Below are 26,911 nucleotides of genomic sequence, written 5' to 3'. Positions count from 1 at the left end.
TTCACCTCGAGCAGTCGCTTTTGTGTATCTTCTTTTAATAAACCACACACAAATTTATCTCGTAGCGCCTCTGTCAGTCTCGTTCCAAACTGACAGTACTTTGCTAGCTTACGCAATTCCATTAAATATTCAGCATTGCTTTCATCCTTCAGCTGCCTTCTGCTGTAAAATTTAAATCATTCCGCTAGCATCAGCGGCGTGAGGTTTAGATGATTTTTCAGGACAGTAACAATCTCCTCGAACATCTTATCCGCCGGTTCATCTGGTGATAAAAGGTGTTTCAATTGCCCGTATGTCTTCGCACCCATTAAGTTTAATAATGTTAGTGCTTTCTCTTCATCTGGGATTTTATTTGCTTTACAATAATTTTGTATGCGTTCTACATACATGGCCCAATCTTCGATGTCGCTATCAAAGGTATTAATGTTCCCATGTTTAGGCATCGTTGCAATTTAATTTATTTTTATTTTTATCCAAGATAGCGGCTTCCCGCTCTTGTCCTCGTCCTCCGCCTACAAAACGGCGGTTTTCCCGCGCTTGTCGGTCGTCACCCGTCCCCCAACGCTGTCTCCGCTTCACCGCAGCTCTCGCGCCTTCAGTTGCCCCAGATGCTGCGCCTTTTTAGCCCGAATGCGGCCCGGCCCTTATCACCAGCCGTGATCGATGTCCCCGCGCTGCGCCTTTTGGCCCGACTGCGGCCCGGCCCTTATCTCCGGTCGCGGTCGACCTCACCGCCCTTATTCCTCCGTCTTCCCTCCCCATCTGTACAGCCAACGCGGCCGACTTTCTGGTCGCGTCGCTGCCCGGCTTACCCACCACCGAGGTAGAAAGAAGATAGCTGACAACCGCTGATGGAGGCTTCGAGTTCAGGATGTCTTCTGCACTCTGGTTTCTCGATGTCTGCCGCGCGACGTGTCTTCCAGCAGGGTGATGAGGGTGGAAGCCTCTCTTCAACGTCCATTCTGTGGACGAAGCCGCCATGGATATAAACTGCCGCAGGGTAAGAATCGGACTCGTCGCCACTGTTAAGTCTGTGTGTTCTAGTTGTAATTACTAACACAGACTACAAGATTAAAGTTCAACAGGTCTTTACTGGTTGGAGGTCAGGACTATACTAAATACAATATTACTACACAGTGCTTATATACCGGTGGTCACCACCGGTATTACATATACAGCAGCCAGAGAAAGTAGTACATCTCTTATGGTGGAACAGGCTTAAGTTCTCTTAAGGTGGAACAGGTTACATACACCACAATCCTCCCTTTTTAGCTTAACAGTCATATCCCCATTTAACATAACATAATAACATATATAACTTCAGGCATAAACAGTTCAAAGGTTCAGTCTCTCAGGAGGCCTTCTGATTCGGTTTGGATAACGCCTTTCAGTGGTCTCTGGTTCCTGTTGCTGAGGTGACTCCTCTAGTTGGTCTCCCATGCATTGGGTGTTATCATCATCAGGTACATTCCCTGCCGAGGTAGATGCTTCAGGTTCATTAACGTCTTCCACAGTTGTCTCTGTCGCAACCATGGGTTCGACCCTTGCTCTCGATTCTACCAGTTGATCCACATGACGCCTTATCACATTGTTACCAATATCTACTGTGTACATCAGAGGTCCTTGTCTGGCCTGAATTGTTCCGGACTGCCATTTTTTGTTTCCATAGCCCCTTGCCAACATTGGTTGTCCTACGTCGAAGCTTCGAGTGGTCTTGTTATTAATATGCCGGAACTGTTTGTTTTCCACTTCCCTCCGCACATTTGGTTTTAACAAGTCCAACCTGGACCGCAACCTCCTGTTATAAAACATCATGGCAGGACTTTGGTTAGTCACTGCATGAGCGGCGTTTCGATATGCCATTAGGAAATTGTCCACCTTGTGCTGTAGCAGAATCTGATCATCGTTCATGGCCTATATTGCCTTTTTGAATGTTTGGACAAATCTCTCGGCCAACCCGTTTGTCGCCGGATGATATGGGGCAGAGGTATAATGTTTCACCCCATTCTTCTTTAAGAATTTTTGGAATTCTTCCGACACGAACTGTGGTCCGTTGTCCGAACAGATCTGTTCTGGCAATCCGTTCCTTGCGAATATTGTTCTTAACACCGCAATTGTCTTTCCTGAAGTAGTGGTATTCATCTTGATCACTTCTGGCCATTTGGAATGTGCGTCCACCACAATTAGGAACATGGAGTCCATGAATGGACCAGCAAAGTCAATATGTATGCGTTGCCATGGGGCTGAAGGCCATTCCCATGGGTGTAGTGGTGCAATCGGAGGTGCATTTTGCACTTTTTGGCACCCAGCGCAGCTTTTCGTCAACTCCTCTATCTGTTGGTCAATACCCGGCCACCATACATAAGCCCTAGCAAGACTTTTCATCTTAACTTCCCCCAGATGACGTTCATGCAGTTCTTTTAGAACTCTTTCCCTTAACTTGGGAGGAATAATCACTCTTGTCCTGTACATCAAAGTACCGTGGCAGACGGACAGCTGGTCTCGCCTTGCCGAGAATGCCGGTAACAGAGGATCACCACGTGTTGGCCATCCTTTCACTGTCACCTCGTACACTCTGGACAGTGTCGGGTCGTTCCTGGTTTCTCTTTCAATACTTGCATTGGTGACTGGTAAACACTCGATGATGGTCGAATGAAATAACTCAACAGGGTCAACTTTCGTCGTTTCTTCTTCTTCAGGTCGTGGCAGGTGCGACAGCCCATCAGCATTGCCATGCTGCTTCATACCTTTGAATTCTATTTGATATTGATGTGCCCCTAGGAAAACGGACCATCTCTGGAGACGCTGTGCTGTCATCACTGAAACACTCTTCTTAGGGTTAAAAATGGATACCAACGGCTGATGGTCTGTCAGAAGTGTGAATTTTTGGCCCTGCAGGTAATGATTAAACTTCTTCACTCCCCATACAAGGCTGAGAGCCTCCCTATCGATCTGCGCATAGTTGCACTCAGCGGAGGTCAATGATCTGGATGCAAACGCGACTGGCCTTTCCGTGCCATTTGGCAACTTGTGTGAGAGTACTGCCCCAATACCATATGGAGAAGCATCACAAGCCAACCGAATAGGCAGTGTTGGGTTGAAGTGAGCCAACACTTCCTCTGAGGTGATCAATTCTTTGCTTTTGCGAAATGCCTTCTTACAGTTTTCGCTCCATTCCCATGGTGCCCCCTTCTGTAAAAGAGTGTTTAGCGGGTGCAGTACCGTGGATAGATTTGGTAGAAATTTATGGTAATAGTTAATCAATCCTAGAAACGACCTCAACTGAGAGACATTATCCAGAGCGGGAGCCTTTACAACTGCCTCTATCTTGTCAGGAGACTTATGAAGCACCTCCCGGTCAATGACATGACCACAGTATGAGATCCGCTTCTGGAAGAACTCACATTTCTGCCGATTAACTCTAAGTCCATACTCTTTCAGTCTGTTGAGCACCAGTTCCAAGTTTGCGAGGTGTTCTTCATCACCATCACCTGTAATCAGAATATCATCCAGGTAACATTGTGTGCCTGGAATTCCCTGTAATACCTGCTCCATGGCCCTCTGCCAAATTGCTGGAGCCGATGCCACTCCAAAAACCAGCCTATTGTACCGGTACAAACCTCGATGCGTGTTGATCGTGAGGTATTGGCGTGACTCTTCTTCAACCTCCATCTGCAAGTACGCCTGCGCCAGGTCTATCTTGGTGAAGTGTTTCCCGCCAGACAACGAAGCAAAAATATCCTCAATCCGCGGAAGCGGATACCGCACCGTGTGAAGCATCGGATTAAAGGTGATTTTGAAATCACCACAGATGCGAACCTTCCCTGGTTCTCCTGGCTTGTTGCTCAAAGGATGTTTCATAACGGGGACAATGGGCGTAGCCCACTCACTCCAATCTACCTTAGACAGTACACCTGAATGTTCTAGCGCTTCCAGTTCCGTTTCTACAGTAGGTCGTATTGCATAGGGTACCGGTCTGGCTTTAAAAAATTTTGGGTGTGCATGTTCATCAATCTTGATGTTTGCCGTAATCCCTCTCAGTGTTCCCAGTCCCTGCTGGAACACCTCTTTAGCATCATCCAATATTTTGGACAATCGTTTAGGTTTGACATCTGTTTCCCCGGAATCTACCGTTAGTGCCTTCAAGGAGTGCCAGTCCATATTCATTTTCCTAATCCACTCCCGTCCCAGTAGTGGTGGACCTCCTTCAGGTAGCACATATAAGTCCATTACTTGGCTTTCTTCGCCCTTGTGGACCACTTTTACCTCTATCTTTCCGATGGGGTACACTCTTTGCCCCGTGTATGTTTTCAATATAATCTCCGTATCCCGTAGGGGAATATGTTGGAATAACCTTTTGTAATCTTTCTTATTCATGGCCGTCAATGCCGATCCAGTGTCCAATTCCATCTTTACTTGGACTCCTGCTATCTGAAGGGTGACCCAAATTGTCTGGAGATCTGCATCCTTACCAACGTTGTGTACTCTTAAGCTACCCAGTTCATTACTGCTAGCGTCTGAATCTGACTTCTGTTCGGTCGAACTGTTCTTTGTCACCTTGTGTACCTTTATGTATTTTCCTTGTGGTGACTTTTTGTTGCTGGACTTCTTTCCTGACCGGCATACTTTAGCTATGTGGCCAAGCCTGCCATACGTTCTGCATTCTTGGTTTTTAAACCAACACTGGTTCTGATCGTGCGTTGTCTTTCCACAATGATAACATTTTACAGTACTCAAACCCAATTTATTTGTACTGAGTTCCGGTGACCATAGCTGCATTACTGCCTTGCCTCTCGCTGCAGCTTCGTGTGCTGCTGCCATAGTGACCGCTTTCTCAAGCGCCAGCTCATTCACCTCGAGCAGTCGCTTTTGTGTATCTTCTTTTAATAAAACACACACAAATTTATCTCGTAGCGCCTCTGTCAGTCTCGTTCCAAACTGACAGTACTTTGCTAGCTTACGCAATTCCATTAAATATTCAGCATTGCTTTCATCCTTCAGCTGCCTTCTGCTGTAAAATTTAAATCGTTCCGCTAGCATCAGCGGCGTGAGGTTTAGATGATTTTTCAGGACAGTAACAATCTCCTCGAACATCTTATCCGCCAGTTCATCTGGTGATAAAAGGTGTTTCAATTGCCCGTATGTCTTCGCACCCATTAAGTTTAATAATGTTAGTGCTTTCTCTTCATCTGGGATTTTATTTGCTTTACAATAATTTTGTATGCGTTCTACATACATGGCCCAATCTTCGATGTCGCTATCAAAGGTATTAATGTTCCCATGTTTAGGCATCGTTGCAATTTAATTTATTTTTATTTTTATCCAAGATAGCAGCTTCCCGCTCTTGTCCTCGTCCTCCGCCTACAAAATGGCGGTTTTCCCGCGCTTGGCGGTCGTCACCCGTCCCCCAACGCTGTCTCCGCTTCACCGCAGCTCTCGCGCCTTCAGTTGCCCCAGATGCTGCGCCTTTTTAGCCCGAATGCGGCCCGGCCCTTATCACCAGCCGCGATCGATGTCCCCGCGCTGCGCCTTTTGGCCCGAATGCGGCCCGGCCCTTATCTCCGGTCGCGATCGATCTCACCGCCCTTATTCCTCCGTCTTCCCTCCCCGTCTGTACAGCCAACGCGGCCGACTTTCTGGTCGCGTCGCTGCCCGGCTTACCCACCACCGAGGTAGAAAGAAGATAGCTGACAGCCGCTGATGGAGGCTTCGAGTTCAGGATGTCTTCTGCACTCTGGTTTCTCGATGTCTGCCGCGCGACGTGTCTTCCAGCAGGGTGATGAGGGTGGAAGCCTCTCTTCGATGTCCGTTCTGTGGACGAAGCCGCCGTGGATATAAACTGCCGCAGGGTAAGAATCGGACTCGTCGCCACTGTTAAGTCTGTGTGTTCTAGTTGTAATTACTAACACAGACTACAAGATTAAAGTTCAAAAGGTCTTTACTGGTTGGAGGTCAGGACTATACTAAATACAATATTACTACACAGTGCTTATATACCGGTGGTCACCACCGGTATTACGTATACAGCAGCCAGAGAAAGTAGTACATCTCTTAAGGTGGAACAGGTTACATACACCACAATCCTCCCTTTTTAGCTTAACAGTCATATCCCCATTTAACATAACATAATAACATATATAACTTCAGGCATAAACAGTTCAAAGGTTCAGTCTCTCAGGAGGCCTTCTGATTCGGTTTGGATAACGCCTTTCAGTGGTCTCTGGTTCCTGTTGCTGAGGTGACTCCTCTAGTTGGTCTCCCATGCATTGGGTGTTTTCATCATCAGGTACATTCCCTGCCGAGGTAGATGCTTCAGGTTCATTAACGTCTTCCACAGTTGTCTCTGTCGCAACCATGGGTTCGACCCTTGCTCTCGATTCTACCAGTTGATCCACATGACGCCTTATCACATTGTTACCAATATCTACTGTGTACATCAGAGGTCCTTGTCTGGCCTGAATTGTTCCGGACTGCCATTTTTTGTTTCCATAGCCCCTTGCCATCACTGGTTGTCCTACGTCGAAGCTTCGAGTGGTCTTGTTATTAATATGCCGGAACTGTTTGTTTTCCACTTCCCTCTGCACATTTGGTTTTAACAAGTCCAACCTGGACCGCAACCTCCTGTTATAAAACATCATGGCAGGACTTTGGTTAGTCACTGCATGAGCGGCGTTTCGATATGCCATTAGGAAATTGTCCACCTTGTGCTGTAGCAGAATCTGATCATCGTTCATGGCCTATATTGCCTTTTTGAATGTTTGGACAAACCTCTCGGCCAACCCGTTTGTCGCCGGATGATATGGGGCAGAGGTATAATGTTTCACCCCATTCTTCTTTAAGAATTTTTGGAATTCTTCCGACACGAACTGTGGTCCGTTGTCCGAACAGATCTGTTCTGGCAATCCGTTCCTTGCGAATATTGTTCTTAACACCGCAATTGTCTTTCCTGAAGTAGTGGTATTCATCTTGATCACTTCTGGCCATTTGGAATGTGCGTCCACCACAATTAGGAACATGGAGTCCATGAATGGACCAGCAAAGTCAATATGTATGCGTTGCCATGGGGCTGAAGGCCATTCCCATGGGTGTAGTGGTGCAATCGGAGGTGCATTTTGCACTTTTTGGCACCCAGCGCAGCTTTTCGTCAACTCCTCTATCTGTTGGTCAATACCCGGCCACCATACATAAGCCCTAGCAAGACTTTTCATCTTAACTCCCCCCAGACGACCTTCATGCAGTTCTTTTAGAACTCTTTCCCTTAACTTGGGAGGAATAATCACTCTTGTCCCGTACATCAAAGTACCGTGGCAGACGGACAGCTGGTCTCGCCTTGCCGAGAATGCCGGTAACAGAGGATCACCACGTGTTGGCCATCCTTTCACTGTCACCTCATAGACTCTGGACAGTGTCGGGACGTTCCTGGTTTCTCTTTCAATACTTGCATTGGTGACTGGTAAACACTCGATGATGGTCGAATGAAATAACTCAACAGGGTCAACTTTCGTCGTTTCTTCTTCTTCAGGTAGTGGCAGGTGCGACAGCCCATCAGCATTGCCATGCTGCTTCATACCTTTGAATTCTATTTGATATTGATGTGCCTCTAGGAAAAGGGACCATCTCTGGAGACGCTGTGCTGTCATCACTGAAACACCCTTCTTAGGGTTAAAAATGGATACCAACGGCTGATGGTCTGTCAGAAGTGTGAATTTTTGGCCCTGCAGGTAATGATTAAACTTCTTCACTCCCCATACAAGGCTGAGAGCCTCCCTATCGATCTGCGCATAGTTGCACTCAGCGGTGGTCAATGATCTGGATGCAAACGCGACTGGCCTTTCCATGCCATTTGGCAACTTGTGTGAGAGTACTGCCCCAATACCATATGGAGAAGCATCACAAGCCAACCGAATAGGCAGTGTCGTGTTGAAGTGAGCCAGCACTTCCTCTGAGGTGATCAATTCTTTGCTTTTGCGAAATGCCTTCTTACAGTTTTCGCTCCATTCCCATGGTGCCCCCTTCTGTAAAAGAGTGTTTAGCGGGTGCAGTACCGTGGATAGATTTGGTAGAAATTTATGGTAATAGTTAATCAATCCTAGAAACGACCTCAACTGAGAGACATTATCCAGAGCGGGAGCCTTTACAACTGCCTCTATCTTGTCAGGAGACTTATGAAGCCCCTCCCGGTCAATGACATGACCACAGTACGAGATCCACTTCTGGAAGAACTCACATTTCTGCCGATTAACTCTAAGTCCATACTCTTTCAGTCTGTTGAGCACCAGTTCCAAGTTTGCGAGGTGTTCTTCATCACCATCACCTGTAATCAGAATATCGTCCAAGTAACATTGTGTGCCTGGAATTCCCTGTAATACCTGCTCCATGGCCCTCTGCCAAATTGCTGGAGCCGATGCCACTCCAAAAGCCAGCCTATTGTACCGGTACAAACCTCGATGCATGTTGATCGTGAGGTATTGGTGTGACTCTTCTTCAACCTCCATCTGCAAGTACACCTGTGCCAGTTCTATCTTGATGAAGTGTTTCCCGCCAGACAACGAAGCAAAAATATCCTCAATCCGCGGAAGCGGATACTGCACCGTGTGAAGCACTGGATTAACGTTGATTTTGAAATCTCCACAGATGCGAACCTTCCCTGGTTCTCCTGGCTTGTTGCTCGAAGGACGTTTCATAACGGGGACAATGGGTGTAGCCCAGTCACTCCAATCTACCTTAGACAGTACACCTGAATGTTCTAGCACTTCCAGTTCCACTTCTACAGTAGGTCGTATTGCATAGGGTACCGGTCTGGCTTTAAAAAATTTTGGGTGTGCATGTTCATCAAGCTTGATGTTTGCCGTAATTCCTCTCAGTGTTCCCAGTCCCTGCTGGAACACCTCTTTAGCATCATCCAATATTTTGGACAATCGTTTAGGTTTGACATCTGTTTCCCCGGAATCTACTGTTAGTGCCTTCAAGGAGTGCCAGTCCATATTCATTTTCCTAATCCACTCCCGTCCCAGTAGTGGTGGACCTCCTTCAGGTAGCACATATCAGTCCATTACTTGGCTTTCTTCGCCCTTGTGGACCACTTTTACCTCTATCTTTCCGATGGGGTACACTCTTTGCCCCGTGTATGTTTTCAATATAATCTCCGTATCCCGTAGGGGAATATGTTGGAATAACCTTTTGTAATCTTTCTTATTCATGACCGTCAATGCCGATCCAGTGTCCAATTCCATCTTTACTTGGACTCCTGCTATCTGAAGGGTGACCCAAATTGTCTGGAGATCTGCATCCTTACCAACGTTGTGTACTCTTAAGCTACCCAGTTCATTACTGCTAGCATCTGAATTTGACTTCTGTTCGGTCGAACTGTTCTTTGTCACCTTGTGTACCTTTATGTATTTTCCTTGTGGTGACTTTTTGTTGCTGGTCTTCTTTCCTGACCAGCATACTTTAGCTATGTGGCCAAGCCTGCCACACGTTCTGCATTCTTGGTTTTTAAACCAACACTGGTTCTGATCGTGCGTTGTCTTTCCACAACGATAACATTTTACAGTATCCAAACCCAATTTATTTTTACTGAGTTCCGGTGACCGTAGCTGCATTAATGCCGTGCCTCTCGCTGCGGCTTCGTGTGCTGCTGCCATAGTGACCGCTTTCTCAAGCGTCAGCTCATTCTCCTTGAGCAGTCGCTTTTGTGTATCTTCTTTTAATAAACCACACACAAATTTATCTCATAGCGCCTCTGTCAGTCTCGTTCCAAACTGACAGTACTTTGCTAGCTTACGCAATTCCATTAAATATTCAGCATTGCTTTCATCCTTCAGCTGCCTTCTGCTGTAAAATTTTAATCGCTCCGCTAGCATCAGCGGCGTGGGGTTTAGATGATTTTTCAGGACAGTAACAATCTCCTCGAACATCTTATCCGCCGGTTCATCTGGTGATAAAAGGTGTTTAAATTGCCCGTATGTCTTCAGACGCATTAAGTTTAATAATGTTAGTGCTTTCTCTTCATCTGGGATTTTATTTGCTTTACAATAATTTTGTATGCGTTCTACATACATGGCCCAATCTTCGATGTCGCTATCAAAGGTATTAATGTACCCATGTTTAGGCATCGTTGCAATTTAATTTATTTTTATTTTTATCCAAGATGGCGGCTTCCTGCTCTTGTCTTCGTCCTCTGCCTACAAAATGGCGGTTTTCCCGCGTTTGGCGGTCTTCACCCGTCCCCCGATGCTGTCTCCACTTCACCGTGGCTCTCGCGCCTTCAGTTGCCCCAGACGCTGCGCCTTTTTAGCCCGAATGCAGCCCGGCCCTTATCACCAGCCGTGATCGATGTCCCCGCGCTGTGCCTTTCGGCCCGAATGCGGCCCGGCCCTTATCTCCGGTCGTGATCGATCTCACCGCCCTTATTCCTCCGTCTTCCCTCCCCGTCTGTACAGCCAACGCGGCCGACTTTCTGGTCGCGTCGCTGCCCGGCTTAGCCACCACCGAGGTAGAAAGAAGATAGCTGACAGCCGCTGATGGAGACTTCGAGTTCAGGATGTCTTCTGCACTCTGGTTTCTCGATGTCTGCCGCGCAACGTGTCTTCCAGCAGGGTGATGAGGGTGGAAGCCTCTCTTCGACGTCCGTTCTGTGGATGAAGCCGCCGTGGATATAAACTGCCGCAGGGTAAGAATCGGACTCATCGCCACTGTTAAGTCTGTGTGTTCTAGTTGTAATTACTAACACAGACTACAAGATTAAAGTTCAACAGGTCTTTACTGGTTGGAGGTCAGGACTATACTAAATACAATATTACTACACAGTGCTTATATACCGGTGGTCACCACCGGTATTACGTATACAGCAGCCAGAGAAAGTAGTACATCTCTTAAGGTGGAACAGGCTTAAGTTCTCTTAAGGTGGAACAGGTTACATACACCACAACAGGTGTCAGGGGTCCAGTCTCACAGGCAGTCTGTCCATTCTCACAGGTGTTGGGGGTCCACTCTCACAAGTGCTTTGGGTCCAGTCTCACAGGTGTCAGGGGTCCAGTCTCACAGGTCTCAGGGGTCCAGTCTCACAGGTGTCAGGGGTCCAGTCTCACAGGTCTCAGGGGTCCAGTCTCACAGGTGTCAGGGGTCCAGTCTCACAGGTGTCAGGGGTCCAGTCTCACAGGTACAGTTGGTCCACTCTCACAGGTGTCAGGGGTCCAGTCTCACAGGTGTCATGTGTCCAGTCTCACAAGTGTCAGTGGTACAGTCTCAAATGCACTGGGTCCAGCCTCACAGATATTTGGGGTCCAGTCTCGCAGCTGTCGGGGTCCAAGTCTCACAGGTGTCGGGGTTCCAGTCCCAGAGCTGTTGGGGTTCCAGTCTCACAGTTGTCGGGGACCAGTCTCTCAGGTGTCGGGGGTCCAGTCTCACAGGCACAGTCGGTCCAGTCTCACAGTTGTCGCGGCTCCAGTCTCACAATTTTCGGGGGTCCAGTCTCACAGGTGTTGGCGGTCCAGTCTCACAGAAGTCGGGGATCCAATCTCACAAGTTTCGGGGGTCCAGTTTCAAAGGTGTCGTGGGTCCAGTCTCACAGGTGTCAGGGGTCCAGTCTCACAGCTGGTGTGTCCATTCTCACAGGTGTCGGGGGTCCATTCTCAAAAGTGCTGTGTGTTCAGTCTCACAGGTGTCAGGGGTCCCGTCTCACTAGTGCCGTGGGTCCAGTCTCACAGGTGCAGTGGATCTAGTCTCACAGATGTCGTGGGTGCAGTCTCACAGGTGTCAGGGGTCCAGTCTCACATTTGTCAGGGGTCCAGTCTCACAGGTGTCGGGTGTCCTGTCTCACAGGTGTCTGGGTTCCAGTCTCTCATGTGCAGTAGTTCCAGTCTCACAGGTGCAGTGGGTCTAGCCTCACAGGTGTTGGGGGCCCAGTCTGTCAGGTGCAGTTGTTCCAGTCTCACAGGGGCATTCGGTCCAGACTCACAAACGTCGGGGGTCCAGTCTCAAAGGTGTTAGGGATCCAGTCTCACAGGTGGTGGGTCCAGCCTCACAGGTGCAGTGTGTCCAGTCTCACAGGTGCCATTGGTCCAGTCTCACAGGTGTCAGGGGTCCAGTCTCACAAGTGTCGGGGGTCGAGTCTCACAAGTGTTGGGGGTCCAGTCTCTCAGGTTTCAGTGGTCCAGTTTCAAAGGTGTCGGTGGTCCAGTCTCACAGGTGTCAGTGGTCCAGTCTCACAGGTGTCTGGGTTCCACTCTCACAGGTGTCTGGGATCGAATCTCACAGGTGTCGGGGGTCCAGTCCCACAGGTGCAGTCAGTCCAGGCTCAAACATGTCGGGGTCCAGTCTCACAGGTGTCGGGGGTCCATTCTCACAGGTGTCGGGGGTCCAGTCTCACAGGTGTCGGGTGTCTTGTCTCACAGGTGTCGGAGTTACTGTCTCATAGAGGTCGGGCGTCCAGTGTCACAGGTGTCGGGGGTCCAGTCTCACAGATGTTGGGGATCCACTCTCAGGTGCAGTGGGTCCAGTCTCACAGGTGTCGGGGTTCCAGTCTCACAGGTGTCGGGGGTTCACTCTCACAGATGCAGTGGGTCCAGTCTCACAGGTGTCAGGGATTCAGTCTCGCAGGTGTCGTGGGTCCAGTCTCACAGGTGTCAGGGGTCCAATCTCACAGGCGGTGGGTCCAGCCTCACAGGTACATTGGGTCCAGTCTCACAGGTGTCAGGTGTCTAGTCTCACAGGTGTCAGGGGTCCAGTCTCACAGGTGTCAGGGGTCCAGTCTCACAGGTATCAGGGGTCCAGTCTCACAGGTGTCAGTGGTCCAGTCTCACAGGTACAGTTGGTCCAGTCTCACAGGTGTCAGGGGTCCAGTCTCACAGGTTTCGGGGGTCCAGTCCCACAGGTGTTGGGGGTCCAGTCTCTCAGGTGTTGAGGGTGCAGTCTCACAGGTGCAGTTGGTGCAGTGTCACAGTTGTCGGGGCTCCAGTCTCACAGGTATCGGGTTTCCAGTCTCACAGGTGTGGGGGGTCCACTCTCACAGGTGCAGTGGGTCCAGTCTCACAGGAATCAGGGATACAGACTCACACTGGTCGGGGGTCCAGTTTCAGAGGTGTCGGGGGTCCAGTCTCACAGATGTCGGGGGTCCAGTCTCACAGGTGTCAGGGGTCCAGTCTCACAGGCAGTGTGTCCATTCACACAGGTGTCGGGTGTCCATTCTCACAAGTGCTGTGGGTCCAGTCTCACAGCTGTCAGGGGTCCAGTCTCACAGGTGTCATGGGTCCAGTCTCACAGGTGTCAGGGGTCCAGTCTCACAGGTGTCAGGTGTCCAGTCTCACAGGTACAGTTGGTCCACTCTCACAGGTGTCAGGGGTCCAGTCTCACAGGTGCCGTGGGTCCAGTCTCACAAGTGTAAGTGGTACAGTCTCAAATGTGCTGTGTCCAGCCTCACAGATTTTTGGGGTCCAGTCTCGCAGCTGTCGGGGTTCCAGTCTCACAGGTGTCGGGATTCCAGTCCCAGAGCTGTTGGGGTTCCAGTCTCACAGTTGTCGGGGGACCAGTCTCTCAGGTGTCGCGGGTCCAGTCTCACAGGCACAGTCGGTCCAGTGTCACAGTTGTCGTGGCTCCAGTCTCACAGTTTTCGGGGGTCCAGTCTCACAGGTGTTGGTGGTCCAGTCTCACAGAAGTCGGGGATCCAGTCTCACAGGTTTCGGGGGTCCAGTTTCAAAGGTGTCGGGGGTCCAGTCTCACAGGTGTCAGGGGTCCAGTCTCACAGGTGGTGTGTCCATTCTCACAGGTGTTGGGGGTCCATTCTCAAAAGTGCTGTGTGTCCAGTCTCACAGGTGTAAGGGGTCCAGTCTCTCAGGTGTCGGGGGTCCAGTCTCACAGGTGCCAGTGGTCCAGTCTCACTAGTGCCGTGTGTCCAGTCTCACAGGTGCAGTGGATCCAGTCTCACATATGTCGTGGGTGCAGTCTCACAGGTGTCAGGGGACCAGTCTCACAAGTGTCAGGGGTCCTGTCTCACAGGTTTCTGGGTTCCAGTCTCTCATGTGCAGTAGGTCCAGTCTCACAGGTGCAGTGGGTCTAGTCTCACAGGTATTGGGGGTCCAGTCTGTCAGGTGCAGTTGTTCCAGTCTCACAGGGTCATTCGGTCCAGACTCACAAGTGTCGGGGGTCCAGTCTCAAATGTGTCAGGGATCCAGACTCACAGGCGGTGGGTCCAGTCTCACAGGTGTCAGGGGTCCAGTCTCACAGGTGTCGGGGGTTGAGTCTCACAAGTGTTGGGGGTCCAGTCTCTCAGGTTTCAGTGGTCCAGTCTCAAAGGTGTCGGTGGTCCAGTCTCACAGGTGTCAGTGGTCCAGTCTCACAGGTGCCTGGGTTCCACTCTCACAGGTGTCTGGGATCGAATCTCACAGGTGTCGGGGGTCCAGTCTCACAGGTGCAGTCGGTCCAGGCTCACACGTGTCGGGGTCCAGTCTCACAGGTGTCGGGGGTCCATTCTCACAGGGGTCGGGGGTCCACTCTCAGGTGCAGTGGGTCCAGTCTCACAGGTGTCGGGGTTCCAGTCTCACAGGTGTCGGGGGTTCACTCTCACAGGTGCAGTGGGTCCAGTCTCACAGGTGTCAGGGATTCAGTCTCGCGGGTGTCGTGGGTCCAGTCTCACAGGTGTCAGGGGTCCAGTCTCACAGATGTCAGGGGTCCAGTCCCACAGGTGTCAGGGGTCCAGTCTCACAGGTGTCAGGGGTCCAGTCTCACAGGTACATTTGATCCAGTCTCACAGGTGTCAGGGGTCCAGTCTCACAGGTTTCGGGGGTCCAGTCCCACAGGTGTCGGGGGTCCAGTCTCTCAGGTGTTGGGGGTGCAGTTTCACAGGTGCAGTCGGTGCAGTGAAACAGTTGTCAGGGCTCCAGTCTCACAGGTATCGGGGGTCCAGTCTCACAGGTGTGGGGGGTCCACTCTCACAGGTGCAGTGGGTCCAGTCTCATAGGAATCAGGGATACATTCTCACACTGGTCGGGGGCCCAGTTTCAGAGGTGTCGGGGGTCCAGTCTCACAGATGTCGGGGGTCCAGTCTCACAGGTGTCAGGGGTCCAGTCTCATAGGCAGTGTGTCCATTCTCACAAGTGCTGTGGGTCCAGTCCCACAGGTGTCAGGGGTTCAATCTCACAGGTGTCAGGGGTCCAGTCTCACAGGTGTCAGGGGTCCAGTCTCACAGGTGTCAGGGGTCCAGTCTCACAGGTACAGTTGGTCCACTCTCACAGGTGTCGGGGGACCATTCTCACAAGTGCTGTGTGTCCAGTCTCACAGGTGTCAGGGGTCCAGTCTCTCAGGTGTTGGGGGTCCAGTCTCACCAGTGACGTGGGTCCAGTCTCACAGGTGCAGTGGGTCAATTCTCACAGGTGTAGGGGGTCCAGTCTCACAGGTATCGGGGTCCAGTCTCACAGGTGTCGTGGGTGCAGTCTCACAGGTGCAGTTTGTGCAGTCTCACAGGTGCAGATTGTACAGTCTCACAGGGGCATTCGGTTCAGTCTCACCGGTGTCGGGGGTCCAGTCTCACAGGTGTCAGGGGTCCAGTCTCACAGGTGCAGTGTGTCCAGTCTCCCAGTTGCCGTTGGTCCAGACTCACAGGAGTCAGGGGTCCACTCTCACAGGTGTCGGGGGTGGAGTCTACAGTTGCAGTTGATCCAGTCTCTCAGGTGTCAGGGGTCTAGTCTCACAATTGTCGGGGGTCCAGTCTCACAGGTGTCCGGGGTCCAGTCTCACAGAAATCGGGGATCCAGTCTCACAGGTTTCGGGGGTCCAGTTTCAAAGGTGTCGGGGGTCCAGTCTCACAGGTGTCAGGGGTCCAGTCTCACAGGTGGTGTGTCCATTCTCACAGGTGTCGGGGGTCCATTCTCAAAAGTGCTGTGTGTCCAGTCTCACAGGTGTAAGGGGTCCAGTCTCTCAGGTGTCGGGGGTCCAGTCTCACAGGTGCCAGGGGTCCAGTCTCACTAGTGCCGTGGGTCCAGTCTCACAGGTGCAGTGGATCCAGTCTCACATATGTCGTGGGTGCAGTCTCACAGGTGTCAGGGGACCAGTCTCACAAGTGTCAGGGGTCCAGTTTCACAGGTGTCGGGTGTCCTGTCTCACAGGTGTCTGGGTTCCAGTCTCTCATGTGCAGTAGGTCCAGTCTCACAGGTGCAGTGGGTCTAGTCTCACAGGTGTTGGGGGTCCAGTCTGTCAGGTGCAGTTGTTCCAGTCTCACAGGGGCATTCGGTCCAGACTCACAATGTTGGGGGTCCAGTCTCAAATGTGTCAGGGGTCCAGACTCACAGGCGGTGGGTCCAGTCTCACAGGTGTCAGGGGTCCAGTCTCACAGGTGTCGGGGGTCGAGTCTCAGAAGTGTTGGGGGTCCAGTCTCTCAGGTTTCAGTGGTCCAGTCTCAAAGGTGTCGGTGGTCCAGTCTCACAGGTGTCAGTGGTCCAGTCTCACAGGTGCCTGGGTTCCACTCTCACAGGTGTCTGGGATCGAATCTCACAGGTGTCGGGGGTCCAGTCTCACAGGTGCAGTCGGTCCAGGCTCACACGTGTCGCGGTCCAGTCTCACAGGTGTCGGGGGTCCATTCTCACAGGGGTCGGGGGTCCAGGCTCACAGGTGTCGGGTGTCATGTCTCACAGGTGTCGGAGTTACTGTCTCATAGAGGTCGGGCGTCCAGTGTCACAGGTGTCGGGGGTCCAGTCTCACAGGTGTCGGGGTTCCAGTCTCACAGGTGTCGGGGGATCACTCTCACAGGTGCAGTGGGTCCAGTCTCACAGGTTTCAGGGATTCAGTCTCGCGGGTGTCGTGGGTCCAGTCTCACAGGTGTCAGGGGTCCAGTCCCACAGGTGTCAGGGGTCCAGTCTCACAGGTGTCAGGGGTCCAGTCTCACAGGTACATTTGGTCTAGTCTCACAGGTGTCAGGGGTCCAGTCTCACAGGTGTCAGGGGTCCAGTCCCACAGGTGTCGGGGGTCCAGTCTCTCAGGTGTTGGGGGTGCAGTCTCACAGGTGCAGTCGGTGCAGTGTAACAGTTGTCGGGGCTCCAGTCTCACAGGTATCGGGGGTCCTGTCTCACAGGTGTGGGGGGTCCACTCTCACAGGTGCAGTGGGTCCAGTCTCACAGGAATCATGGATACAGTCTCACTCTGGTCGGGGGTCCAGTTTCAGAGATGTCGGGGGTCCAGTCTCACAGATGTCGGGGGTCCAGTCTCACAGGTGTCAGGGGTCCAGTCTCACAGGCAGTGTGTCCATTCTCACAAGCGCTGTGGGTCCAGTCCCACAGGCGTCAGGGGTCCAATCTCACAGGTGTCAGGGGTCCAGTCTCACAGGTGTCAGGGGTCCAGTCTCACAGGTTTCAGGGGTCCAGTCTCACAGGTACAGTTGGTCCACTCTCACAGGTGTCGGGGGTCCATTCTCACAAGTGCTGTATGTCCAGTCTCACAGGTGTCAGGGGTCCAGTCTCTCAGGTGTTGGGGTCCAGTCTCACAGGTTTCAGGGGTCCACTCTCACCAGTGACGTGGGTCCAGTCTCACAGGTGCAGTGGGTCCATTCTCACAGGTGTAGGGGGTCCAGTATCAAAGGTATCGGGGTCCAGTCTCACAGGTGTCGTGGGTGCAGTCTCACAGGTGCAGTTTGTGCAGTCTCACAGGTGCAGTTTGTACAGTCTCACAGGGGCATTCGGTTCAGTCTCACAGGTGTCGGGGTTCCAGTCTCACAGGTGTCAGGGGTCCAGTCTCACAGGTGCAGTGTGTCCAGTCTCCCAGTTGCCATTGGTCCAGACTCACAGGAGTCAGGGGTCCACTCTCACAGGTGTCGGGGGTGGTGTCTACAGTTGCAGTTGATCCAGTCTCTCAGGTGTCAGGGGTCGAGTCTCACAATTGTCGGGGGTCCAGTCTCACAGGTGTCGGGGGTCCAGTCTCACAAGTGTTGGTTGTCCAGTCTGACAGGTTTCGGGTGTCCAGTCTCACAGGTGTCGGGGGTCAAGTCTCACAGGTGTCTGGGTTCCACTCTCACAGGTGTCTGGGTTCCACTCTCACAGGTGTCTGGGATCCAGTCTCACAGGTGCAGTCGGTGAGGTCTCAACGGTTCAGTGGGGCCAGTCTCACAGCTGCAGTGAGTCCAGTCTCACAGGTGTCGGATCTCCAGTCTCACAGGTGTCGGGGGTCCAGTCTCACAGGTATCGGGTGTCCGGTCTCACAGTTTTGAGGGGCCCAGTCTCAAAGGCAGTGGTCCCAGTCTCACAGCTGCAGTGGGTCCAGTCTCACAGGTGCCGTGGGTCCAGTCTCATGTGTCGGGGGTCCAGTCTCACAGGTGTCGTGGGTGCAGTCTCACAGGTGCAGTTGGTCCAGTCTCACAGGGGCATTCGGGTCAGTCTCACACGTGTCAGTGGTCCAGTCTCACAGGTGCAGTGTGTCCAGTCTCTCAGGTGCCGTTGATCCAGTCTCACAGGTGTGAGGGGTCCACTCTCACAGGTGTCGGAGGTGGAGTTTACAGTTGCAGTTGATCCAGTCTCTCAGGTGTCAGGGGTCAAGTCTCACAATTTCGGGGGTCCAGTCTCAGAGGTTTCGGTGGTCCAGTCTCAAAGGTGTCGGGGGTCCAGTCTCACAAGTGTTGGTTGTCCAATCTCACAGGTTTCGGGGGCCCAGTCTCACAGGTGTCGGGGGTCAAGTCTCACAGGTGTCTGGGTTCCACTCTCACAGGTGCCTGTGTTCCACTCTCAAAGGTGTCGGGGGTCCATTCTCACAGGTGCAGTCGGTGAGGTCTCAAAGGTGCAGTGGGGCCAGTATCACAGGTGTAGTGGGTCAATTTTCACAGGTGTCGGGTGTCCAGTCTCACAGGTGTCAGGGGCCCAGTCTCACAGGTGTCGGGGTCCAGTCTCACAGTTGTCAGGCATCCAGTCTCACTGGTGCAGTGGGTCCAGTCTCAGAGGTGTCATGGGCCCACTCTCACAGGTGTCAGGTGTCCAATCTCACAGGCAGTGGGTCCAGTCTCACAGGTGTCAGGGGTCCAGCCTCACAGGTGTACTGGGTCCAGTCTCACAGGTGTCAGAATTCCAGTCTCACAGGTGTCGGGGATCCAGTCTCACAGGTGTCGGGGGTGCAGTATCACAGGTGCAGTCAGTCCAGTCTCACAGTTGTCAGGGCTCCAGTCTCACAGGTATCAGGTGTCCAGTCTCACAGTGGTCGGTGGTCCAGTCTGACAGGTGACGGTGATCCAGTCTCACAGATGTCGGGGGTCCATTCTCACAGGGGTCGGGGGTCCAGTCTCACAGGTGTCGGGGGTCCACTCTCAGGTGCAGTGGGTCCAGTCTCACAGGTGTCGGGGCTCCAGTCTCACAGGTGTCGGGGGTTCACTCTCACAGGTGCAGTGGGTCCAGTCTCACAGGTGTCAGGGATTCAGTCTCGCGGGTGTCGTGGGTCCAGTCTCACCGGTGTCAGGGGTACAATCTCACAGGCGGTGGGTCCAGTCTCACAGGTACATTGGGTCCAGTCTCACAGGTGTCAGGGGTCCAGTCTCACAGGTGTCAGGGGTCCAGTCCCACAGGTGTCAGGGGTCCAGTCTCACAGGTGTCAGGGGTCCAGTCTCACAGGTACATTTGGTCCAGTCTCACAGGTGTCAGGGGTCCAGTCTCACAGGTTTCATGGGTCCAGTCCCACAGGTGTCAGGGGTCCAGTCTCTCAGGTGTTGGGGGTGCAGTCTCACAGGTGCAGTCGGTGCACTGTAACAGTTGTCGGGGCTCCAGTCTCACAGGTATCGGGGGTCCTGTCTCATAGGTGTGGGGGGTCCACTCTCACAGGTGCAGTGGGTCCAGTCTCACAGGAATCATGGATACAGTCTCACACTGGTCGGGGGTCCAGTTTCAGAGATGTCGGGGGTCCAGTCTCACAGATGTCGGGGGTCCAGTCTCACAGGTGTCAGGGGTCCAGGCTCACAGGCAGTGTGTCCATTCTCACAAGCACTGTGGGTCCAGTCCCACAGGTGTCAGGGGTCCAATCTCACAGGTGTCAGGGGTCCAGTCTCACAGGTGTCAGGGGTCCAGTCTCACAGGTGTCAGGGGTCCAGTCTCACAGGTACAGTTGGTCCACTCTCACAGGTGTCGGGGGTCCATTCTCACAAGTGCTGTGTGTCCAGTCTCACAGGTGTCAGGGGTCCAGTCTCTCAGGTGTTGGGGGTCCTGTCTCACAGGTTTCAGGGGTCCACTCTCACCAGTGACGTGGGTCCAGTCTCACAGGTGCAGTGGGTCCATTCTCACAGGTGTAGGGGGTCCAGTCTCACAGGTATCGGGGTCCAGTCTCACCAGTGTCGTGGGTGCAGTCTCACAGGTGCAGTTTGTGCAGTCTCACAGGTGCAGTTTGTACGGTCTCACAGGGGCATTCGGTTCAGTCTCACAGGTGTCGGGGGTCCCTTCTCACAGGTGTCAGGGGTCCAGTCTCACAGGTGCAGTGTGTCCAGTCTCCCAGTTGCCGTTGGTCCAGACTCACAGGAGTCAGGGGTCCACTCTCACAGGTGTCGGGGGTGGAGTCTACAGTTGCAGTTGATCCAGTCTCTCAGGTGTCAGGGGTCGAGTCTCACAATTGTCGGGGGTCCAGTCTCACAGGTGTCGGGGGTCCAGTCTCACAAGTGTTGGTTGTCCAGTCTGACAGGTTTCGGGGGTCCAGTCTCACAGGTGTCGGGGGTGAAGTCTCACAGGTGTCTGGGTTCCACTCTCACAGGTGTCTGGGTTCCACTCTCACAGGTGTCCGGGATCCAGTCTCACAGGTGCAGTCGGTGAGGTCTCAACGGTGCAGTGGGGCCAGTCTCACAGCTGCAGTGAGTCCAGTCTCACAGGTGTCGGATCTCCAGTCTCACAGGTGTCGGGGGTCCAGTCTCAAAGGCATCGGGTGTCCGGTCTCACAGTTTTGAGGGGCCCAGTCTCAAAGGCAGTGGTCCCAGTCTCACAGCTGCAGTGGGTCCAGTCTCACAGGTGCCGTGGGTCCAGTCTCATGTGTCGGGGGTCCAGTCTCACAGGTGTCGTGGGTGCAGTCTCGCAGGTGCAGTTGGTCCAGTCTCACAGGGGCATTCGGGTCAGTCTCACACGTGTCAGTGGTCCAGTCTCACAGGTGTCAGGGGTCCAGTCTCACAGGCGGTGGGTCCAGTCTCACAGGTGCAGTGTGTCCAGTCTCTCAGGTGCCGTTGATCCAGTCTCACAGGTGTGAGGGGTTACTCTCACAGGTGTCGGGGGTGGAGTTTACAGTTGCAGTTGATCCAGTCTCTCAGGTGTCAGGGGTCGAGTCTCACAATTGTCGGGGGTCCAGCCTCAGAGGTTTCGGTGGTCCAGTCTCAAAGGTGTCGGGGGTCCAGTCTCACAAGTGTTGGTTGTCCAATCTCACAGGTTTCGGGGGCCCAGTCTCACAGGTGTCGGGGGTCAAGTCTCACAGGTGTCTGGGATCCACTCTCACAGGCGCCTGTGTTCCACTCTCAAAGGTGTCGGGGGTCCATTCTCACAGGTGCAGTCGGTGAGGTCTCAAAGGTGCAGTGGGGCCAGTATCACAGGTGTAGTGGGTTAACTTTCACAGGTGTCGGGTGTCCAGTCTCACAGGTGTCAGGGGCCCAGTCTCACAGGTGTCGGGGTCCAGTCTCACAGTTGTCAGGCATCCAGTCTCACTGGTGCAGTGGGTCCAGTCTCAGAGGTGTCATGGGCCCACTCTCACAGGTGTCAGGTGTCCAATCTCACAGGCAGTGGGTCCAGTCTCACAGGTGTCAGGGGTCCAGCCTCACAGGTGTACTGGGTCCAGTCTCACAGGTGTCAGAATTCCAGTCTCACAGGTGTCGGGGATCCAGTCTCACAGGTGTCGGGGGTGCAGTATCACAGGTGCAGTCAGTCCAGTCTCACAGTTGTCAGGGCTCCAGTCTCACAGGTATCGGGTGTCCAGTCTCACAGTGGTCGGTGGAGAGTCTGACAGGTGACGGTGATCCAGTCTCACAGATGTCGGGGGTCCAGTCTCACACGTGTCAGGGGTCCAGTCTCACAGGCGGTGTGTCCATTCTCACAGGAGTCGGGGGTCCATTCTCACAAGTGCTGTGTGTCCAGTCTCACAGGTGTCAGGGGCCCAGTCTATCAGGTGTTGGGGGTCCAGTCTCACAGGTGTCAGGGGTCCAGTCTCACTAGTGATGTGCATCCAGTCTCACAGGTGCAGTGGGTCCAGTCACACAGGTGTCGGGGGTCCAATCTCACAGGTGTCAGGGGTCCAGTATCACAGGTGTCAGGGGTCCAGTCTCACAGGGTTCAGGTGTCCTGTCTCACAGGTGTCTGGGTTCCAGTCTCTCATGAGCAGTTGGTCCAGTCTCACAATTGCAGTGGGTCCAGTCTTACAGGTGTTGCAGGTCCAGTCTCACAGGTATCAGGGTCCAGTCTTACAGGTGTCGTGGGTGCAGTCTCACAGGTGCAGTTTGTCCAGTCTCACAGGGGCATTCGGTTCATTCTCACAGGTGTCGGGGGTCCATTCTCAAAAGTGCTGTGTGTCCTGTCTCACAGGTGTAAGGGGTCCAGTCTCTCAGGTGTCGGGCGTCCAGTCTCACAGGTGTCAGGGGTCCAGTCTCACAGGTGTCAGGGGTCCAGTCTCATTAGTGCCGTGGGTCCAGTCTCACAGGTGCAGTGGATCCAGTCTCACAGATGTCGTGGGTGCAGTCTCACAGGTGTCAGCGGTCCAGTCTCACAGGTGTCAGGGGTCCAGTTTCACAGGTGTCGGGTGTCCTGTCTCACAGGTGTCTGGGTTCCAGTCTCTCATGTGCAGCAGGTCCAGCCTCACAGGTGCAGTGGGTCTAGTATCACAGGTGTTTGGGGTCCAGTCTGTCAGGTGCTGTTGTTCCAGTCCCACAGAGGCATTCGGTCCAGACTCACAAGTGTCGGGGGTCCAGTCTCAAAGGTGTCAGGGGTCCAGTCTCACAGGCGATGGGTCCAGCCTCCCACGTGCCGTTGGTCCAGTCTCACAGGTGTCAGGGGTCCAGTCCCACAGGTGTCGGGGGTGGAGTCTCACAGTTGCAGTTGATCCAGTCTCACAAGTGTCGGGGGTCGAGTCTCACAATTGTTGGGGGTCCAGTCTCTCAGGTTTCAGTGGTCCAGTCTCAAAGGTGTCGGTGGTCCAGTCTCACAGGTGTCAGTTGTCCAGTCTCACAGGTGTCGGGGGTCCAGTCTCACAGGTGTCAGGGGTCAAGTCTCACAGGTGTCGGGGGTCCAGTCTCACAGGTGCAGTCGGTGAGGTCTCAGAGGTGCAGTGTGGCCAGTCTTACAGGTGTAGTGGGTCAAGACTCAAAGGTGTTGGGGGTCGAGTCTCACAGGTGTCAAGCGTCCAGTCTCACAGGTATCGGGTGTCAAGTCTCACAGGTGTCGCGGGTCCAGTCTCACAGGTGTCATGGGTCCTGTCTCACAGGTGCATTCGGTCCAGTCTCACACGTGTCGGGGTCCAGTCTCAAAGGTGTCAGGGGTCCATTCTCACAGGTGTTGGGGGTCCAGTCTCACAGGTGTCGGGTGTCTTGTCTCACAGGTGTCGGAGTTACTGTCTCATAAAGGTCGGGCGTCCAGTCTCACAGGTGTCGGGGGTCCAGTCTCACAGGTGTCGGGGGTCCACTCTCAGGGGCAGTGGGTCCAGTCTCACAGGTGTCGTGGGTCCAATCTCACAGGAGTCGGGGGTTCACTCTCACAGGTGCAGTGGGTCCAGTCTCACAGGTGTCAGGGATTCAGTCTCGCAGGTGTCGTGGGTCCAGTCTCACAGGTGTCAGGGGTCCAATCTCACAGGCGGTGGGTCCAGCCTCACAGGTACATTGGGTCCAGTCTCACAGGTGTCAGGGGTCCAGTCTCACAGGTGTCAGGTGTCCAGCCTCACAGGTGTCAGGGGTCCAGTCTCACAGGTGTCAGGGGTCCAGTCTCACAGGTTTCGGGGGTCCAGTCCCATAGGTGCCGGGGGTCCAGTCACTCAGGTGTTGGGGGTGAAGTCTCACAGGTGCAGTCGGTGCAGTGTCACAGTTGTCAGGGCTCCAGTCTCACAGGTATCGGGGGTCCAGTCTCACAGGTGCAGGGGGTCCACTCTCACAGGTGCAGTGGGTCCAGTCTCACAGGAATCAGGGATACAGTCTCACACTAGTCGGGGGTCCAGTTTCAGAGGTGTCGGGGGTCCAGTCTCACAGATGTCGGGGGTCCAGTCTCACAGGCGGTGTGCCCATTCTCACAGGTGTCGGTGGTCCATTCTCACAAGTGCTGTGGGTCCAGTCTCACAGGTGTCAGGGGTCCAGTCTCACAGGTGTCAGGGGTCCAGTCTCACAGGTGTCAGGGGTCCAGTCTCACAGGTGTCAGGGGTCCAGTCTCACAGGTGTCAGGGGTCCAGTCTCACAGGTGTCAGGGGTCCAGTCTCACAGGTGTCAGAGGTCCACTCTCACAGGTTTCGGGGGTCCAGTCCCACAGGTGTTGGGGGTCCAGTCTCAGAGGTGTCAGGGGTCCAGTCTCACAGGTGGTGTGTCCATTCTCACAGGTGTCGGGGGTCCATTCTCACAAGTGCTGTGCGCCCAGTCTCACAGGTGTCAGGGGTCCAGTCTCTCATGTGTTTGGGGTCCAGTCTCACAGGTGTCAGGGGTCCAGTCTCACCAGTGACGTGGGTCCAGTCTCACACGTGTCGGGGGTCCAGTCTCACTGATGTCAGGGGTCCAGTCTCACAGGTGTCAGGGGTCCAGTCTCACAGGCGGTGTGTCCATTCTCACAGGTGTTGGGGTCCATTCTCACAAGTGCTGTGTGTCCAGTCTCACAGGTGTCAGAGGTCCAGTCTCTCAAGTGTTGGTTGTCCAGTCTCACAGGTTTCGGGGGTCCAGTCTCACAGATGTCATGGGTCAAGTCTCACAAGTGTCTGGGTTCCACTCTCACAGGTGTCTGGGTTCCACTCTCATAGGTGTCCGGGATCCAGTCTCACAGGTGCAGTCAGTGAGGTCTCAACGGTGCAGTGGGGCCAGTCTCACAGGTGTAGTAGATCAACTCTCACAGGTGTCGGGTGCCCAGTCTCACAGGTGTCAGGGGCCCAGTCTCATTGTTGTCGGGGGTTCAGTCTTACAGGTGTCGGAGGTCCAGTCTCACAGGTGCAGTGGGTCCAGTCTCACAGGTGTCGGAGCTCCAGTCTCACAGGTGTCGGGGGTCCAGTCTCACAGGTATCGGGGGTCCGGTCTCACAGTTTTGAGGGTCCCAGTCTCAAAGGCAGTGGTTCCAGTCTCACAGCTGCAGTGGGTCCAGTCTCACAGGTGCTGTGGGTCCAGTCTCATGTGTCAGGGGTTCAATCACACAGGCCGTATTTCAATTCTCACAGCTGTCGGTGGTCCATTCTCACAAGTGCCATGTTTCCAGCCTCACAGTTGTCAGGGGTCCAATCTCACAGGTGTCAGGGGTCCAGTCTCACAGGTGTCAGGCATCCAGTCTCACAGGTGTCAGGAGTCCAGTCTCACCAGTGACGTGGGTCCAGTCTCACAGGTGCAGTGGGTCCATTCTCACAGGTGTCGGGGGTCCAGTCTCACTTATGTCGGGGCCCAGTCTCACAGGTGTCAGGGGTCCAGTCTCACAGGTGTCAGGGGTTCAGTCTCACAGGCGATGTGTCCATTCTCACAGGTGTCGGGGGTCCATTCTCACAAGTGCTGTGTGTCCAGTCTCATAGGTGTCAGGGGTCCAGTCTCACAGGTGTCGGGGGTCCAGTCTCACAGGTATCGGGGGTCCGGTCTCACAGTTTTGAGGGTCCCAGTCTCAAAGGCAGTGGTTCCAGTCTCACAGCTGCAGTGGGTCCAGTCTCACAGGTGCTGTGGGTCCAGTCTCATGTGTCAGGGGTTCAGTCACACAGGCCGTATTTCAATTCTCACAGCTGTCGGTGGTCCATTCTCACAAGTGCCATGTTTCCAGCCTCACAGGTGTCAGGGGTCCAATCTCACAGGTGTCAGAGGTCCAGTCTCACAGGTGTCAGGCATCCAGTCTCACAGGTGTCAGGAGTCCAGTCTCACCAGTGACGTGGGTCCAGTCTCACAGGTGCAGTGAGTCCATTCTCACAGGTGTCGGGGGTCCAGTCTCACTTATGTCGGGGGTCCAGTCTCACAGGTGTCAGGGGTCCAGTCTCACAGGTGTCAGGGGTTCAGTCTCACAGGCGATGTGTCCATTCTCACAGGTGTCGGGGGTCCATTCTCACAAGTGCTGTGTGTCCAGTCTCATAGGTGTCAGGGGTCCAATCTCACAGGCAGTGTGTCCATTCTCACAAGCACTGTGGGTCCAGTCCCACAGGTGTCAGGGGTCCAATCTCACAGGTGTCAGGGGTCCAGTCTCACAGGTGTCGGGGGTCCAGTCTCACAGGTGTCAGGGGTCCAGTCTCACAGGTACAGTTGGTCCATTCTCACAGGTGTCGGGGGTCCATTCTCACAAGTGCTGTGTGTCCAGTCTCACAGGTGTCAGGGGTCCAGTCTCTCAGGTGTTGGGGGTCCTGTCTCACAGGTTTCAGGGGTCCACTCTCACCAGTGACGTGGGTCCAGTCTCACAGGTGCAGTGGGTCCATTCTCACAGGTGTAGGGGGTCCAGTCTCACAGGTATCGGGGTCCAGTCTCACCAGTGTCGTGGGTGCAGTCTCACAGGTGCAGTTTGTGCAGTCTCACAGGTGCAGTTTGTACGGTCTCACAGGGGCATTCGGTTCAGTCTCACAGGTGTCGGGGGTCCCTTCTCACAGGTGTCAGGGGTCCAGTCTCACAGGTGCAGTGTGTCCAGTCTCCCAGTTGCCGTTGGTCCAGACTCACAGGAGTCAGGGGTCCACTCTCACAGGTGTCGGGGGTGGAGTCTACAGTTGCAGTTGATCCAGTCTCTCAGGTGTCAGGGGTCGAGTCTCACAATTGTCGGGGGTCCAGTCTCACAGGTGTCGGGGGTCCAGTCTCACAAGTGTTGGT

This window comes from Somniosus microcephalus, chromosome 13 (genome assembly GCF_052327205.1).
Source record: "Somniosus microcephalus isolate GS21.2 chromosome 13, FLI_Smic_1.0, whole genome shotgun sequence".
NCBI lineage: Eukaryota > Metazoa > Chordata > Chondrichthyes > Squaliformes > Somniosidae > Somniosus > Somniosus microcephalus.
Note: the sequence above shows the minus strand (reverse complement) of the source record.